The sequence below is a fragment of the Entelurus aequoreus genome, linkage group LG15 (assembly GCF_033978785.1).
Source record: "Entelurus aequoreus isolate RoL-2023_Sb linkage group LG15, RoL_Eaeq_v1.1, whole genome shotgun sequence".
Taxonomy (NCBI): Eukaryota; Metazoa; Chordata; class Actinopteri; order Syngnathiformes; family Syngnathidae; genus Entelurus; species Entelurus aequoreus.
This window is the reverse complement of record NC_084745.1, coordinates 34,208,634-34,228,823: the sequence shown is the minus strand read 5'-3', so window position 1 is coordinate 34,228,823 and position 20,190 is coordinate 34,208,634. Positions and strand designations below refer to the sequence as shown.

The following is a 20,190-nucleotide window of genomic DNA, read 5'->3' as shown; positions in this document are numbered from 1 at the left end:
TGAATGAAAAATATTTGTATCCTTTATTTCATCATTTGTAAAAAAAATGTAATGACTAAAAATTACTTTGGATACAGTTATTATAAATATTTTGTGCTTACTTGTGCTTAAAATTTTGCATTTGTGATTGAAATGGGGCATTTTGCACACAGCACACTTTTTTACGGTCACACTTTATCATATTAAAAAAAAACATACTCACTACAATTATGGTTGAATCCGTGTGTCTTTATCCCTTCTCCCGTCTTTAAAAACCACACACACAAAAAAATAAAAAATCTAAAAAAACAAAATACGGAAAGTGAGCAGTCCAGTAAATTGGACTGCAGACTTTCTTTAAAAAAGTTCTTCCGGAGCGTCTGTCATGGTAGGACTAGAAAACGGCCTTTTTCTCTTTCATTCTACGTTTTGGAAGCCATCGGAGCCCCCGCGCTGTTGTATCTCAGGAGACCCCCGTCCTATAGTGAGGAAAAGAGAGTTGTCCGATTACTGCTGCAGGCAGTGTGTGTGTGAGGAAGTGGTGGAAAAAGCAAGAGAAGAGAGAGAGAGAGAGAGAGAGAGAGAGAGAGAGAGAGAGAGAGAGAGAGAGAGAGAGAGAGAGAGAGAGAGAGACCGAAAGGGGTAGAGAGAGGGAGGGAATGGACTAAAGGGAGAGAGAGGGAGGTTGTGGCAAAAAAAAAAAAGACAGAAAAGTTGGTAGACTATGGACAAGGAGGTGGGGCTGTTCCCTATATGTCACCCACGGCTTTAAGCAAGCAGGTCTTCTCCAGATTGTATCAGTGGGACGCTAAGACCCCCGAGGGCCGCCACCATTACCACACGGCCCCGTGTTTTGTCCGAGCCTAGTGGAAGTCTTCCGTCGTCACATCCACCGTTATTAATGCTATTCCAACTACAAGGCCTCGCTCGCTGCTACTGAGCAACACAAAATCCACCAACTCATCTGATCAAAAAAGAAACATCTGCTGACCGTATATAATTAAAAAAAAAAGGTTGTCAAGAAGGATGGAATCGAACATTCCTTATGCTAAAGAGGTGGTGACAGAAGAAGAACACCAACAGCTAAAAGAATGGAACACTGTGTCGCTTGTCGGCCTCCTGCTTACGGGTGATGATTGCAATTCAACCGAAGCCTCATTCTAGCACATTTATTTAGACTAAAAACAAATAAAAAAAACATTTCCTTCAAGCCTTCTTTTTATATGGACAATCTCGAGAGTGAAAATATTTTTTGTGAACCTAACTAACACAAATGTGCCCCACAATGTAGTTGTTCATGGTACTTACCTGTAATTATTGATGACTTGTGGCGCCCCCTATGGGTTGTGCTCAGAATTATTTAGACATGCGAGTGGACATGTTACGGATGTCTTCCGAGTTTTATAACCATTAAACAAATGGTCAATGACTTTAGGGACAACTAGTCAAGGGGCCCCTACGAAGACATTTTGCTTGGTTTTCAACCATCCATCCATCCATTTTCTACCGCTTGTCCCTTTCGAGGTTGCGGGGGGCGCCAGAGCCTATCTCAGCTACAACCAATCTTTCTCAAATTTTACAAACACAAACATACCTAACCCTTAACCTAAAACCACATACACCTAACCCTAATCCACACACACCTAACCCTAACCTCATTCCTAATCCACAAACACCTAACTCTCAACCTAACTGATCCCCACAACTAACACTTACCTCTGACCCTGACACCAATCCACACACACCTAACACTAACCCATGATCCTAACCCTAATACACAAACACCTAACTCTAAACCTAACTAATCCCCACACCTAACACTTACCTCTCACCCCAATCCTAATCCACACACACCTAACCCTAACCTCTGACCCCACCCCCAATCCACACAGACGTAACCCAAAACCTAACCCCTGACCCTAATCCACACACACAAAATCCTAACCCCAACCCTAATCCACATACATCTAACCCCAACCCCAGGCCCTAATCCACACACACCTAATCCTAACCCTTGACACCAACCCTGATCCACAAACACCTAATCCTAACCCTTGGACCTAATCCGCAAACACCTACAGTAAACCCTGACACCAACCCTAGTCCACACACGTCTGACCTGAATCCCTAACATTAATCCACACACAGCAAGCACTAACCCCCGACATCAACCCTAATTTACACAGCTGTACTTAAACCCTGACCCTAATCCACACACACCTTAACCCTAAACCAGAGGTGCCCACACTTTTTCAGCAGGCGAGCTACTTTTCAAATGACCAAGTTGAGGTGATCTACCTCATCTTCACACACACACACACACACACACACACACACACACACACACACACACACACACACACCCACACACACACACGCACACACACACACACATATATTTATATATACATACACACATATATATATTTATATTATACTGTATGTATATAAATAAATATATTTAGATATACATTTATATAAATATATAAATATTCATATATATATATTTATATATACATATATATATATATACACATCTATATTATATGTATTTATTTATTTATGAAACAGACGTTTGTTGTTAACATGTTAAATGTGTTTAATAAAAAGCATGTTTAACACATATAGATTCCTTTCTTTTATGAAGACAAAATAAATGTATTACCTGATTCTGATGACTTGCAAGGATTGGAATCAGACAGGATTCACAGTAGTACTGGTAACTTCCAAATTTTCGAATGGTGGAAAATAAAAAAGTCCTCATTTCTGTCCAATACCACATGAAAGTGGTTGGTTTTTGGCATCTTATTTGGCCAGCTTTCATATTCATTTTTATACACATTACAAGAAATACATTGACGGTAAACTCTGTGTCTTGCTAGCTTGTGTGCGCTAGCTTTGTGACTCTTATTTTTTAGTGCAGGCAGGTTGGAGCAAAGCTTTTATTGTGAAGACAGGAACTGTGCAGTCAGTCTTTAGGCTTTTGACAGCAGGTTTATTGCGAAAGTCTGTTAAAATAAAGTGTTTCTCGCCTTACTGACGGTCGTTTTTTTAATTAATATTGAGTTCGCAGCAGCCAGCGTCATCTCACAAAATCCTTGGGTGCCGCGAATGTCAATGAAGTGACAAAAGTGACGTCATAGTGAAAATTTATGATCGCTAATTTTTAGATCTATTTTTTCAATGCCTGGCAGGCAATCGACTGACACACCCTTCGCGATCAACCTAATGGGCACCCCTGCCCTAAACTATGGACACCCTAACCCTAATCCACACACACGTTAACCCTAATCCACACACACCCTACCCTAATCCACACACACCCTAGCCCTAATCCACACACACTTTAAGCCTATTCCACACACACTTTAACCCTAATCCACACACACCCTAACCGTAAACTAAAGACACCCTTACCCTAATCCACACACACCCAAACCTTAACTATAGGCAGCCTAACCCTAATCCACACACACCCTAACCGTAAACTAAAGACACCCTTACCCTAACACACCCTTACCCTAACCCACACACACCCTAACCCACCCACACCCTAACCTAGCCAGCCTAACCCTAATCTACACACACTAACCCTAAACTATAGACAACCTAACCCTAATCCACACACACCCTAACCGTAAACTAAAGACACCCTTACCCTAATCCACACACACCTGAACCCTAAACTATAGACAGCCTAACCCTAATCCACACACCCTAACCGTAAACTAAAGACACCCTTACCCTAACCCACACACACCCTAACCCTAAACTAGACAGCCTAAACCTAATCCACACACACCTTAACCCTAAAGACACCCTTACCCTAATCCACACACACCCTAACCCTAAACTAGACAGACTAACCCTAATCCACACACCCCCTAATCTATAGACAACCTAACCCTAATCCACACACACCCTAAGCCTAAACAGTCCCTTAAAAATGTTACCAAATTTCATGATTCGACTAAAAACCCTAAAGTGACTGTGTATGTTTTGTAGAGCGTATAAAGCTGTGTGAGAAATTTCAAGTCAACCCGATTTATGGGGTTTAATAAATGATAGCCCATCCAACAGAGTTGGGGAGCATGTTTTGACAAATGTTCACTTTTTTGTGCGTGGCAGTTCAGCAGCAGAAGAGTTGTTACACGAGAGCAAATACACAAGTTGAACTGACCGGCAACTGACAATCCCAAGTCATCAAAGGACAAGACGGAAATAGACAATGTGGACAAACTGGAAGTGGGAAGGCATAAAACAACTGTTCCCCTTTGTTTCCGCTTCAGCAGCCTGCAGGTGAATCCATATGAGCTCCGGTTTCTGTGTGCGAGTTTATGGCGTTTATTGCGTACTGACTGGGTAACTCAATTGACTGATGGAAGCTCTCAAGTAACTACGTTGCCTCACACGAGCCAAATGAGGCACTGCCTTTGCACTCTCCATGTTGAAGCAGGAGCTTGATGAGGACTGGTTGCGGTGCAATTACACGTTTGTTTTAATGATTCGTACACCGATGCATGTCCAGTGTCTCTAAAACTGGAACCAGTAAATGCATTTGGGTCTAATATGCAATTTATAAACATCAAATTAAGATCATGACTATTTCATAATCATGCGTTACTGACGCATGTTTATACAAAATATTAATAAACACTAGATAAATACGATGCAACTGTTTCACTTCCGATACAATTGAGTATTTGCCGATACCAATATTGATTAAACACGATATCCGCATGAATCATCCATCCATTTTCTACCGCTCGTGGTGGCAGAGGTAGATGGAGCCTGTCGCAGGCGGGGTACACCCTGGACAAGTCGCCACCTCATGGCAGGGCCAACACAGATAGACAACATTCACACTCACATTCACACACAAGGGCCAATTTAGTGTTGTATTTGCACAAGACATACATACTTTTATTATTTTGCAGTGGAGAATGTTAAGACAACAGAAAACAATGGTAGGTATGAAAAATACTAAACTTAATTATCAACCATCTGGAATTTACTTATGCTGTCTTTAAGTTGAAACGCAGCAACTCTTGTTTTCATGTTAGTATTAAAGCTAGCAAGCTGGCACCAGTAAGTCTGCCGTGAGTTTATAAATGTGCAGTTATCAATCTCGATTTTCAATCATTTTAATTTAAAAGGATAAAACTAACCGTCGGGGTTTTACTGCGGTCATCATTATTACAGTTTATGGTTACACCCCTACAAAATAATCTTGTTTCCCAGTGAAAAATCCAAACACCGTGTCCTACAAGAACACTAGTTCTGATTGGATCCCAGCCGTGATTTACCCCGGCCCCCCTCCCACATGCTACTGTGATTAAATAAGTTCCTAACTTGTCCCACCTACCTAAAGACAAACTCAAATATGATTGGATTTTGTCTCCTCCAAAATTGTAATCTCGTTTTTATTCCTCGACTAAATTGTTCATTTTCATTTTGTCATTGTTTTCGTCAACGTGCATTTGCTGGGATTCATTATCGTCCTATTTTAGTCAGGGGAAAATAGGTCGTTGACGATAATTAAGACAAAAAATTATAGTCAACAAAATAAACACTGATCTCTGCATTTATTCACTGCGCGTATACATCATACCTCAGCAACTAGCACGACCTTTCGTAACCTGTTTTGAAAAGGCTTAATTGTCATATTTATACCAATTAATATTTTGGGAGAATCGGTATGAACCGACAATTGTGTTGAATCTAGTCAATTCAGAATCGAATTGTCACCCCAAGAACATTGTGTGCTTATTGGAGGACATTTAGACATTAACTGGCTGTCCAGCTTTGCACAAGTAACGTGCTTAGAGGTGTTTATGTCAGAGATTTTAGATGCAAACTGATGATCGGGAAACCCCCTTATAAACACACTAAAAATAGGAGGTTTTGGATCTTGCAAACAAATATGATAATGGTTACATTTACAGTAAATGTTTTCTAATCCTTGCAAAGCTACTTATTTCTTTGGTAATCCTGCTAATAGGCATACACCATTGGTTAAAACTGTGCGAAATTGGCTTTGAATGATAACCAGGTTGGTTCTTCTTCTTCTGACTTCATTGTATTGTGTCAAGAGTTGGTATATAAAGGAAACAGGTAATATCAGGTTAGTAGTTCAATAAGATTATACAAAACCCAAAACCAGTGAACTTGGCACGTTGTGTAATTCGTAAATAAAAACAGAATACAATGATTTGCAAATCCTTTTCAACTTATATTCAATTAAATATACGGCAAAGACAAGATATTTAATGTTCAAACTGAGAAACTTAATTTTTTTTTGAAAATAATCATTAACTTAGAATTTAGTGGCAGCAACACTGTCAAGCTTGGTACAAGGATTGGACTCAGATGCAGAGTAGGGAACTTGACAGGCTTTTATTTTGGCAGCTTCCTTTCACCTCCAAAGTCAGGGAATACAATACTATAATTAACCAAAAAACTAATCGATGAAAAAAGGTTCCAAAAAATAGGAACAACTGAAAATCACTCCGAACGGAGGAAAACACAAAACCAAAGACGAACTAATAATTGGCGCAGTAAATGCTATAAAATGTATAAACAAAAAACGCTCCAACGGGAGGAATAAACAACAGCTATGAAACATTCTACACTATCTTAATTAATAAAGTTTAACAAAAATAGTCACTCAAAAATTGAGGAATTTAACTAATAACTTACCACTTCGGCTGAATAAAGTCAATAACAAAAAATCACTCTGCTGAGGAGGAAAAAGGAAAACTCAAAATAGCCACGAAGGGATTCAAGAACATGGAACATAGACTACATACAAGGCAAGGCATGGACATGGACGTAGACGCTGGAAAGTACGAATGAACGAAACAATCTGGCACAGAACAAAGGAAGGAGTGGGCTTATAAGACACATGAGGGTAATAGGGAACAGGTGGAAACAATCAGGGAACAGGGATGACGTCAGACTGATGACACAAAAGGAAGGGCAAGTGACCTGAAACGAGAGGAGAGTTACTTTTCAAAATAAAACATGAAAATCACAAGACAGAAAAAAACCAAGACAAGACATCCCTCACCGCGGTGTGACAGTATCCCTCCCTCTAGGGCCGACTCCTGACGGCCCAGATTGTCCAGGATGGTCTCTATGAAAGTCCTCAATGAGGGTGGAGTCCATGATATGCCGAGAAGGCACCCACTGTCTCTCCTCCGGTCCGTACCCTTCCCAGTCCACTAGGTACTGTCTGCCCCGGCCCCGGCTACGAACTGCCAACAACTTCTTCACCTTGTAGACAGGGCCGCCTTCGATCATCTCGGGTGGTGGAGGGGACGTGGTGGCCGGAACCAGCGGGCTTTCTTTGACTGGCTTCACTTTACTGACGTGGAAGGTTGGGTGTACACGCAGGGACCGAGGCAGACGGAGTCGTACTGCTGAGGGTCCGATGACTCTGGTGATGGAGTACGGACCTACGAACCGTGGTGCCAACTTCTTGGAAGGAACTTTGAGCCGCATGTCCTTGGCTGAGAGCCATACTCTCTGCCCTGGCCGATATGCAGGAGCGGGTTGCCTCTTGCGATCCGCTGCCTTCTTCATCCGATCTCCTTGTCGGATCAGCACCTGACGAGCTGCTGCCCAAATGCGTCTGCAGCGTCGGACCATGGCATGTGCAGAGGGGACCGACACCTCCGGCTCATTGTCTGGAAAGACTGGAGGTTGGAAACCATACGCACATTTAAACGGAGAGAAACCTGTGGCAGATGTAGGTAACGAATTGTGAGAATACTTGACCCAGACCAGGTGTTTGCTCCATGTAGAGGGATTTTGGGACACCAAGCACCGGAGACTGGTTTCCAGTTGCTGGTTGAGGCGTTCGGTCTGGCTGTTGGCCTCCGGGTGATAGCCTGAGGTCAGGCTGGCCTTAGCTCCGATGAGCCTGCAGAAATCCCTCCAAAACCGTGACACGAACTGGGGCCCCCGGTCGGAAACAATGTCATTAGGGAAGCCGTGGATCTTGAATACATTGTTCATCATGATTTCTGCTGTTTCCTTGGCAGAGGGCAATTTAGGCAAGGCAATAAATCTCACCATTTTGGTGAAACGGTCCACAACTGTGAGGATAGTGGTGTTACCTTGAGAGACCGGGAGCCCCGTGACGAAGTCCATTGAGATGTCGGACCACGGTCTGGAGGGAATGGGTAGGGGCTGCAATAGGCCCATACGGGATCCAGAGGACGTCTTGTTACGAGCGCAGACCGAACATGCCTCCACATACTCCCGTACCTCCGGTTCCATGGATGGCCACCAAAATCGCCGGGAGATAGCGAACATCGTTCTCCGAACTCCCGGGTGGCATGAAAGCAGGGGAGGTGTGAGCCCAGTGGATCACCTGTGGGCGCAACCCAACCGGGACAAACAAGCGATTATCTGGGCACCCACTAGGTGGCGGGGCTCCACCATTGGCCTGCTTCACCTCATCTTCTATTTGCCAGGTGACCACTCCAACCACATGGGTAAGTGGAAGGATAGTTTCTGGTTCCTTGGCAACAGGCTTGGGGTCGAACAGTCGAGACAGGACATCTGGCTTGACGTTTCGGGACCCCGGCCTGTAAGAGAGAGAAAAAGAGAAGCGGTTGAAAAAGAGCGCCCACCTGGCCTGGCGAGAATTGAGTCTTTTAGCCTTTTTTTAGGACCTTGGTCACGTGGACCTTGTGAGTATCAATGTCTGGAGAATAAATTAAAATGTCATCAAGGTAAACATATACAAAATGGTCTAGGAAGTCTCTTAGCACATCATTTATCATGGCTTGAAATACAGCAGGAGCATTGGTGAGTCCAAATGGCATGACTAAATACTCATAGTGTCCACTGGGAGTGTTAAAACCAGTCTTCCACTCATCCCCCTCCCTTATACGGATGAGATGATAGGCATTACGAAGGTCAAGTTTTGTAAATACCTTGGCTTGCTGGAGTTGGTCAAACACAGAGTTCATGAGAGGGAGGGGGGTACCGGTTCTTTATGGTGATGTCGTTCAGTGGGCTGTAGTCGACGCAGGGTCTCAGGGTTCCATCCTTTTTGTCCACGAAGAAGAATCCGGCACCTGCCGGTGATGAGGAGGGGCGAATCAGTCCCGTTTTTAATGAGGCGGTGAGGTACTCTTTCATGGCCGCCCTCTCAGGTCCGGAAACAGAGTACAAGCGTCCTTTGGGGATGGTGGATCCTGGGACCAAATCAATGGCGCAGTCGTACGGGCGGTGAGGAGGGAGCGACATGGCCTTAGTCTTGCTGAAAACATCTCGTATCTGGTGGTAGCATGGAGGGACCGAGTTCAGGTCCGGGTACTCTAATTCTGTGGTGGGGTTCGTAGAAAACAAATTAAGTTGTGCTGCATCCTTATTTTGTGTAGCACTGGTGACACATTCATTGACACAGTCCTTCCCCCATGCTTTAATTTCACCCGACCTCCAGTCTATATGGGGGTTGTGGTGAAAAAGCCAAGGTTGTCCCAAAATCATAGTGTGCGAGGAACTTTTGAACAGATACAGGCAAATCTTTTCTTCATGGTTATTTATGCGCATGCGTATGGGTTCTGTGGTGTGTGTGATAAGAAAAAGTTCCTTTCCATCTAGGGCTTTGGCTCTAACGGGTCGGGCTAATGGCTCAGACGTAATACCCAATTTAGCAGCCAGACCCCAGTCCATTAAACTCTCATCTTCCCCCGAATCAATAAGTACCCCAATGTCTGTGATAGTGTGATGTTTTACCTGCACTTTAGTGAGAGTGCACGTAATGGGGGTAGAAGCTGAGAGTTGACTCACTCCTATGGGTCGCTTAACTGGACAGGTGGCGACGAGGTGACCCGCCTCTCCGCAGTAAAAACACCTTCCTTCAATCTGTCGTCTCTGTCGTTCCTCCTGCGACAGCCGCGCTCTTCCCAGCTGCATGGGATCCTCACCTTCCTCCACGGAAGGGTGATGACTCGGCTCGGGTGAAGCGTGGTGGAAGGCTGGTCCGTGCTGCGTCTGAGTGTATGTGGCCCCTCCCGTAGAAGTGGTCCGTGCGCTCCGATGTCGTCTAAGCTGAGTGAGCCTGTTGTCGGTGCGAATGGCGAGCGCGATAAGCTCGTCCAAACCGGCAGGTAAATCCAACGGGACGAGAAGGTCCTGAATCGGTGCGGCCAGCCCTTTCAAAAATACGTCATAGAGGGCTGTGGAGTTCCAACCGCTCTCCGCCGAGAGCGTGCGGAACCGGATGGCGTAGTCGCATACCGAGTCTCGGCCTTGCCTTAGTCTGCTCAGTTCCTGTGCTTTCTCCCGGTTGTCGGTGACTGGATCAAAAGTCATTCGTAGGGCCGCTTGGAATTCCGTGAGCGAGCTGCAGATAGCTGAGCGCCGGCCCCATTCGGCGGAAGCCCAAGCTTTGGCTTTCCCCGTTAGATGAGACATCATAAAAGCAATCTTTGCTCGATCAGAGGAGAAGGCGTGAGGGTTAAATTCATAATGAATAGAACAGTCTATGATGAATGTCTTGCATTGTCCTGTTTCACCTGAATACTTAGTCGGAGCCGCCAATTTACTTCCTGCTTCGGCGTATGACGTAGGCGGAGCGTGTACGGGAGCCGAAGCGGTAGTTTGAGGAAGTCGCATGACCGTCTCCTGTAGCTGGGAGGTAAGACGGCTCATGTAATCGGCCATCGCCGTCTGAAACTCCTCCTGGTGAGAGAGGCGTGATTCCTGGGCTTGTAGGATCGCTGAAAACTGTCCTTGCTCTGCTGGGTCCATTCTGGCCAGATTGTACTGTCAAGCTTGGTACAAGGATTGGACTCAGATGCAGAGTAGGGAACTTGACAGGCTTTTATTTTGGCAGCTTCCTTTCACCTCCAAAGTCAGGGAATACAATACTATAATTAACCAAAAAACTAATCGATGAAAAAAGGTTCCAAAAAATAGGAACAACTGAAAATCACTCCGAACGGAGGAAAACACAAAACCAAAGACGAACTAATAATTGGCGCAGTAAATGCTATAAAATGTATAAACAAAAAACGCTCCAACGGGAGGAATAAACAACAGCTATGAAACATTCTACACTATCTTAATTAATAAAGTTTAACAAAAATAGTCACTCAAAAATTGAGGAATTTAACTAATAACTTACCACTTCGGCTGAATAAAGTCAATAACAAAAAATCACTCTGCTGAGGAGGAAAAAGGAAAACTCAAAATAGCCACGAAGGGATTCAAGAACATGGAACATAGACTACATACAAGGCAAGGCATGGACATGGACGTAGACGCTGGAAAGTACGAATGAACGAAACAATCTGGCACAGAACAAAGGAAGGAGTGGGTTTATAAGACACATGAGGGTAATAGGGAACAGGTGGAAACAATCAGGGAACAGGGATGACGTCAGACTGATGACACAAAAGGAAGGGCAAGTGACCTGAAACGAGAGGAGAGTTACTTTTCAAAATAAAACATGAAAATCACAAGACAGAAAAAAACCAAGACAAGACATCCCTCACCGCGGTGTGACAAACACAGTGCAAAAAAGTTGGTACAGGGCCATTTTTACCACTGTGTTACATGGCCTTTCCTTTTAACAACACTCATTAAACGTTTGGGAACTGAGGAAACCAATTTTTGAAGCTTTTCAGGTGGAATTCTTTCCCATTCTTGCTTGATGTACGGCTTAAGTTGTTCAACAGTCTCTGATGTGGTACAAACCCCGTTGCCATATGAGTTGGGAAATTGTGTTAGATGTAAATATAAACGGAATACAATGATTTGCAAATCATTTTCAACCCATATTCAGTTGAATATGCTACAAAGACAACATATTTGATGTTCAAACTGATAAACTTTTTTTTTTTGTGCAAATAATCATTAACTTTAGAATTTGATGCCAGCAACACGTGACAAAGAAGTTGGGAAAGGTGGCAATAAATACTGATAAAGTGAGGAATGCTCATCAAACACTTATTTGGAACATCCCACAGGTGAACAGGCAAATTGGGAACAGGTGGGTGCCATGATTGGGTATAAAAGTAGATTCCATGAAATGCTCAGTCATTCACAAACATGGATGGTGCGAGGGTCACCACTTTGTCAACAAATGCGTGAGCAAATTGTTGAACAGTTTAAGAAAAACCTTTCTCAACCAGCTATTGCAAGGAATTTAGGGATTTCACCATCTACGGTCCGTAATATCATCAAAGGGTTCAGAGAATCTGGAGAAATCACTGCACGTAAGCAGCTAAGCCTGTGACCTCCGATGCCTCAGGCTGTACTGCATCAACAAGTGACATCAGTGTGTAAAGGATATCACCACATGGGCTCAGGAACACTTCAGAAACCCACTGTCAGTAACTACAGTTGGTCGCTACATCTGTAAGTGCAAGTTAAAACTCTCCTATGCAAGGCGAAAACCGTTTAACAACAACACCCAGAAACGCTGTCGGCTTCGCTGGGCCTGAGCTCATCTAAAATGGACTGATACAAAGTGGAAAAGTGTTCTGTGGTTTGACGAGTCCACATTTCAAATTGTTTTTGGAAACTGTGGACGTCGTGTCCTCCGGACCAAAGAGGAAAAGAACCATTAGGATTGTTATAGGCGCAAAGTTGAAAAGCCAGCATCTGTGATGGTATGGGGGTGTATTAGTGCCCAAGACATGGGTAACTTACACATCTGTGAAGGCGCCATTAATGCTGAAAGGTACATACAGGTTTTGGAGCAGCATATGTTGCCATCCAAGCAACGTTACCATGGATGCCCCTGCTTATTTCAGCAAGACAATGCCAAGCCATGTGTTACATCAACGTGGCTTCATAGTAAAAGAGTGCGGGTACTAGACTGGCCTGCCTGTAGTCCAGACCTGTCTCCCATTGAAAATGTGTGGCGCATTATGAAGCCTAAAATACCACGACGGAGACCCCGGACTGTTGAACAACTTAAGCTGTACATCAAGCAAGAATGGGAAAGAATTCCACCTGAGAAGCTTAAAAAATGTGTCTCCTCAGTTCCCAAACGTTTACTGAGTGTTGTTAAAAGGAAAGGCCATGTAACACAGTGGTGAACATGCCTTTTCCCAACTACTTTGGCACGTGTTGCAGCCATGAAATTCTAAGTTAATTATTATTTGCAAAAAAAAAAAAATGTTTATGAGTTTGAACATCAAATACCTTGTCTTTGTAGTGCATTCAATTGAATATGGGTTGAAAAGGATTTGCAAATCTTTGTATTCCGTTTATATTTACATCTAACACAATTTCCCAACTCATATGGAAACAGGGTTTGTATTTTAGGCTTCATAATGCGCCACACATTTTCATTGGGAGACAGTTCTGGACTACAGGCAGACCAGTCTAGTACCCGCACTCTTTTACTATGAAGCCACGTTGATGTAACACGTGGCTTGGCATTGTCTTGCTAAAATAGACAGGGGCATCCATGATCACGGTAAGGGGCGGTATGGCGTAGTGGGCAGAGCGGCCGTGCCAGAAACCGGAGGGTGGCTTGTTCGCTCCCCGCCTCTTGACATCCAAATCGCTGCCGTTGTGTCCTTGGGCAGGACCCTTCACCCTTGCCCCCGGTGCCGCTCACACTGGTGAATGAATGATAGGTGGTGGTGGGAGGGACCGTAGGCGCAAACTGGCAGCCTCGCTTCCGTCAGTCTACCCCAGGGCAGCTGTGGCTACAAATGTAGCTTACCACCACCAGGTGTGAATGAATAATGGGTTCCCACTTCTCTGTGAGCGCTTTGAGTATCTAATAATATAAAAGCGCGATATAAAATCTAATTCATTATTATTATTATTATTTGTATAACGTTGCTTGGATGGCAACATATGTTGCTCCAAAACCTGTATGTACCTTTCAGCATTAATGGTGCCTTCACAGATGTGTAAGTTACCAATGCCCATACTTGCCAACCCTCCCAAATTTTCCGGGAGACTCCCAAATTTCAGTGCCTCTGCCGAAAATCTCCCGGGACAACCATTCTCCCAAATTTCTCCCGATTTCCAGCCGGACTTAAGGCACGCCCCCTCCAGGTCCGTGCGGACCTGAGTGAGGACAGCCTGTCGTCACGTCCGCTTTTCCTTCATATAAACAAGAAGGAGACGAAGCAGAAGAACGAAGAAGAGACAGTCATGGTGACAACGAGTGACAGAGAATAGAACGAGGATGGACAATTCAACCCTAAACTCACTCCTTTCCTGCAAATTAAAATTTCACAGAGGCTGCCTGTAATAGAGTGATCTAAGTTGTTTGTTACCATCTCCTGGTGAATGTTGGGTGTAGTGTTCTGTGGTTACTTTTTGGTTGGCCAATGGTTTACGTTGTATTACGCACCCTGACGGCAAGTGTGGGAGTCGGTTCTGAAGTATGAAGTAAGAGACGTAACTTCATCACCTCGCCTGGTTATTGACTCTAACCCAGAATATTACACTGCGCTTACCTATGCTCCTTCAAAAGCTGTGCTACTGGCTGCAAAGCATTGCACTTTCAAATACAACAATGAATAGAGGAGTGTTATGTGTGTATATGTGTAAATAAATGAACACTGAAAGTCAAGTATTTATTTTATTTATATGCATTTTATACATAATAAAATACATATATATATATATATATATATATATATATATATATATATATATATATATATATATATATATATATATCAAGAATTCACTGAAAGTCAAGTATTTATTTTATATATATATATATATATATATATATATATATATATATATATATATATATATATATATATATATATATATATATATATATATATATATATATATATATATATATATATATATATATATATATATATATATATATATATATAAAAAGAAATACTTGGATTTCAGTGAATTCTAGCAATAAATATACTCCTCCCCCGTAACCCCGCCCCCGCACACCTCAACCCCCCCCCCCCCCCCCCAAATCTCCCGAATTCGGAGGTCTCAAGGTTGGCAAGTATGCCCATGCCTTGGGCACTAATACAACCATGGGGTTGCTGGCTTTTGAATTTTGCGCCTAGAACAATCCGTATGGTTCTTTTCCCAGAAACGGCGGCGTTTCTGGGTGTTGTTGATAAATGGCTTTCGCTTTGCATTGTAGAGTTTTAACTTGCACTTACAGATGTAGCGACCAACTGTAGTTACTGACAGTGGTTTTCTGAAGTGTTCCTGGGCCCATGTGGTGATATCCTTTATACACTGATGTCGCTTTTTGATGCAGTACCGCCTGAGGGATCGAAGGTCCGTAATATCATCACTTATGTGCAGTGATTTCTCCAGATCCTCTGAACCTTTTGATTACATTACAGACTGTAGATGGTGAAATCCTAAATTCCTTGCAATAGCTCGTTGAGAAATGGTGTTCTTAAACTGTTGGACAATTTGCTCACGCGTTTGTTCACAAGTGGTGACCCTCGCCCCATTCTTGTTTGTGAATGACTGAGCATTTCATGGAAGCTGCTTTTATACCCAATCATGGCACCCACCTGTTCCCAATTAGCCTGTTCACCTGTGGGATGTTCCAAATAATTATTTGATGAGCATTCCTCAACTTTTTCTGTCTTTTTTTTGCCACTTGTGCCAGCTTTTTTGAAACGTGTTACAGGAATCAAATTCCAAACTAGCCAATATTTGCAAAAAATAACCAAGTTTTCCAGTTCGAACGTTAAGTATCTTGTCTTTGCAGTCTAATCAATTGAATATAGGTTGAAAAGGATTTGCAAATCATTGTATTCTGTTTTTATTTACGATTTAAACAACGTGCCAACTTCACTGGTTTTGGGTTTTGTAATTAATGCTGGTTTTTATTAAGGATTATCTTGATGAATTTGGGGGATGTGTCTGACGTTTAAAAAAAAAAGGCCTGCGCAGCAAGAAAATCCAACTGTCCAATTCCCTTTCCATGGAAAGTGCTTACATGTAGAATCATTTGAAATGTTCAATTGTGAGCACGGACTTGTTGGAGCTGACTTGCCTTGACAGTGTTTACGTAAATTGCACCCAAAAAAGGCGAAAGCAGTCAAAACGGTGTGACAAGGGATCAAAATAGTGCGAATGAAGCAAAACGCTAACACCCGGCGGTGACACGTTTGCAATATTTTCTTATGTATATGCTGCAAATCTGTTTGCTCAGAACCACTGCTGTGTTTGTTCAGTGTCACACACATCGGCGGCAGCGGAGCGTTTGACTGGAAACCTCCCCCTACTGAACCTAGAATGTGAACTTGGGACAACTCTGGATGAAATAATGATATATTTACACAGACATTACCTGGTTAAGGAGAAAGCACCAGCTCTTTGACACAAGCGAGGGTGTTAAAGTCGCGACAACGGCAATTTGTCTAAGTGCTCTGTAAGTGCGAGGCACTGGATATTCTTGGCGTATTTAACAGGCTTCCTAATGAAAATACAAGTTCTACACGGAGTGACACATCCTCGGTGAAGCAAAACAGCACTGATGACAAAGGGAAATTCAAGACCAGTTCCAATGCAATGTCATTCTGGCTATTTCACTAACTTTAAGTCTGACAGCTCCTGCAAACATTTTGATGTGTGTAAAAAAAAAAATGCAGTACGCAGGTAATAAAGCTGTCATTACATTCTTAAAGACGGTCTTTGATGATATGCTGTTGCCACAAAAAAGTGCAGACAGATCATTCTGACGCCCTTCGAAGTAAATTAGAAGCAAAGTCAAGTGCTTTCAAGTGGCGAATGCAAGTTCAGAGCGAAGCCCCACATCCCCCCACACAAAAAACATAAACATCAGGTCGGTCTACCTACCTCGCGATGAAAGTAAACACCTCTCCAGCTCAGAGGAAATGGTTAACCTCGGACGGACGTCACAAACACACAGATGGACCCAACGCTCGCAGCCATTTTGCTTCCAAACAAAACAAGGAGAACATGTTTTGAATTAACTCCATTTCGACTCGAGCGGTGCGGAATAATGTTTAGCAGGAGCCGACACATTTATCCAACGATGAGACGGGCTATACTTTACGACCAACGAGACGCACTTAGGAAGAGTCTATGAGGACCTTCCGACAGATAGTTTATTACTCTGCAAAGGCTCTAAAAAGACTAAACAAGCACACCTTGGAGAACAATTACTCAGAATGAGCCATCACTATGACTGAAATTAACACTGCATGCATTATTAACACAACATAGCCGAGTAGACAATACAGTACATACAAGGGAAACTAAGGTGGGCCAATATAAATGATATAAATATGGCGGATGATAGAGCTTTCAATAATCGTTATATTGTGACAAAGCATGATGATGATTTGTCTCGCCAATTTGACAAGAGAACAACCGCATGCTCAAACAATGTAGCGCCCTTGCTAGCCGCTAACCTTTGCGAAGCTGCTTCCAAGTCAGCAATACTCGCCTCCATGGCGGCAAATAAACAACGTTTCTTACACGTATCATTATCACTGGAGGACGAGGACTAGCTAAACATGCGACACTACTCACCATAGGAGGATACAATAGCAGGGTTCTTAACCTGTTTGACCTCAGGGGCCAACTTTTCCACTACAAAAGGGCCCGGATCCCACCCGAATAATACTGAATTAGTAATCTTACTCTTGAATTTAATCGTATTTAATAATTATATCTAACCTACTTACAGTTTACAACTTTGTTAAATGATATGAAACTATGTGTTAATCACAAACATTATTTATTTACCACATGCAGCTGGGGTAGGCTTCAGCCCCCAGCAACCCTGAGTGGGACACGCGGTAGAAAATGATGTATAGACGGAAAAACTCACTTTAACACAAAATTTACATATAATTATGCCGTGCAAAAATAAACTAAATGATCAATTAACATGTTTCTTAACTAAACTGTTTTGATTGATTGATTGAAACTTTTATTAGTAGAATGCACAGTAAAGTACATATTCTGTACAATTGACCACTAAATGGTAAAACCCGAATAAGTTGTTCAACTTGTTTAAGTCGGGGTCCACTTAAATTGATTCATGATACAGATATATACTATCATCATAATACAGTCATCACACAAGATGATAAATAATGTTGATAAAATCAAAAGAGAAAATGACAATACTGCTTCCCCACTTTAGTCATAAGTTTTGCACTTTAAAAACTTTTCTACGACTTTAGCTCCACACTTCTTCTGTTTGTTTAAGATTGTCATTACTGCCACAAATGGTGGAAAAGTGTATTACAACTGAGTACCGCGACGACTCATACCAACCACAGCTGAGAAACAACAATTGGCATCGGCCCTATGGTTAAATAACACTGCAATAAGCCATGCTAACCGCTAAGCTAAAGGTCATGAATGTAAACAGGGATGGGTGCATTTATACAAATATCGACAATAACGATGCCGAGTATAGTATTGTTTCGTTTTTGTTATTGTTTACAAACGCAGGAAACAAGTCCCTGGACACAGGAAGACTTTAAGGGCAAAGACAGAACAATATAAACAACAAACAATTTAAAAATGTAATTGATATTGTTACACCCCCATCCTATGTTTTTGTCTGATTATAATTGTGATCAAAAAAGGTATTATTCAATGATTTGGACAATTTTAAGTATCATCGTTGATATGGCCAGTACTGCCCTGTAACTACTTTGTAATGGATAACCAAATTTGTAATATTGCCCCAAAACTAATGTGAAGTATAGTATATGAGAAAAAGTGTGTATTACATTTTAACAGAAGTGTAGAAACAAAAAAGTCACCATCTCCATCCATCCATTTTCTACCGGTTGTCCCTTTTGGGGTTGAGGTGGCAACTTGTCCAGGGTGTTCCCCGCCTTCTGCCCGAATGCAGCTGAGATAGGCTCCAGCACCCCCCGTGAGAGTCACCAACTATTACCAGTAAATTAATAATGGTTTTGAGACAACGATACAACAGGAAATAAGTGCAATATGTTAACATATATGTCAGCAGCCACATTTGGAGCATTTGTAAGACGTTTTGAAACGGTTCAATATATGTACAATAGATTTTAGACCATACTACCCATACCTTCTTTGAAACTACCACTACGTGTTGTTTTCCAAGGTATCAGTACCTCTTTCTAACTGTTCTAACTGCCTGCCTCACTTTAGTGTTTCGTAATCTACAAGATTTTTAGAGGAACTTATAAAACACAGTGCATCATATTCAAATATGTGCAATCTTGTGTCATGTCACATTACCACTGACTATAATGTACTGTTATTTGTACTGTAGCTGTTCCAGTCTGACTCCTTCATATTCTTTATTCAACATGCATGGAATTCTTTTGATATTTTTTTAGTAGGAAACTACTAAAAGCACTTTATTGGTCGGGTATCAAGTAGGACTGCCTCTAAAACCAAATAAGTCCACAAATATGTCTGGTAATAAATTGTCAACACCCGTCTAATGGCAGCACATGTCAGGACCGGCCCAACTGGCTTCTGATTTGTGCAACGAGGACGTCCAGCAATGTGGCACTCCCCGCCGTCTCGTCCACAGCTGCCTGCGCAGTTGGGCAGAGGGTCAGGACTGCTGCTGCTGCTCAGCAGGACTGTATGTCTAGAGTCTGGATATCTCCAGCAGACTCCTCGGGGGCGTCCCACCCCACCATCCCCTGAGCCACCAAACCCCCAGTAGTGCAGCCACAGACATTTGCGAAGCCGGGAGTCCACACAACAAAAACACATTAGGCAAATGTCTGGGGTCAAACGTCTGTTTGAATTGGCCTGATGGAAGCCACTCACATTGGGCTTGAGCCCGGCTGCAGTCCGCTGCATAACAAAAATGAGTTTTTTTGTGTCAGATTGCTTCTCCGTTCAAGACAAGTCACCAAAAGTGTGAAGTGAGAATGCGCAGATAAGTCGACTGTACGAATTGTGGACTGTAACAAACAATGACGGTGATAAATATGCAGACTTGAAAGGCTGCCTATTATTGACACCTTTGAAAAAATCTGTTTTAGGCAACTGTGTGAACTAATTCCAAACTACTAAAAAACCTCATCTCAGAGGGACATGAACCAATGGAATAATAATGATGTAGAACGAGTGTTGATATATTTCTTCCAGAAAATTACGACTGGTATTTGTTATGGCCAATTCTATGAACGAGAGAGACATCCTTACATGTATTGTTTTCTTCAGCTCAGTACTGCTGCACTATCAATGACCACTAGACAGGAAGAACTGTCTGGT

General features: G+C 42.6%; 1 protein-coding gene across 4 annotated transcripts in view; it reads right to left on the bottom strand.

Moving 5' to 3' along the window:
* The window catches only part of eya1 (EYA transcriptional coactivator and phosphatase 1), a 139,913-nt gene that overhangs the window by 77,241 nt on the left and 42,482 nt on the right, over positions 1-20,190 (bottom strand). Inside the window, exon 1 of one of the 4 annotated variants that reach the window (XM_062021260.1) lies at positions 203-929. The exons of the other annotated variants lie outside the window; for them this stretch is intronic. The gene's annotated coding sequence lies outside the window, so the exon portion shown is untranslated. Of the gene's footprint in view, positions 1-202; positions 930-20,190 lie in introns of those variants that run through there. 4 annotated transcript variants of the gene reach the window in all.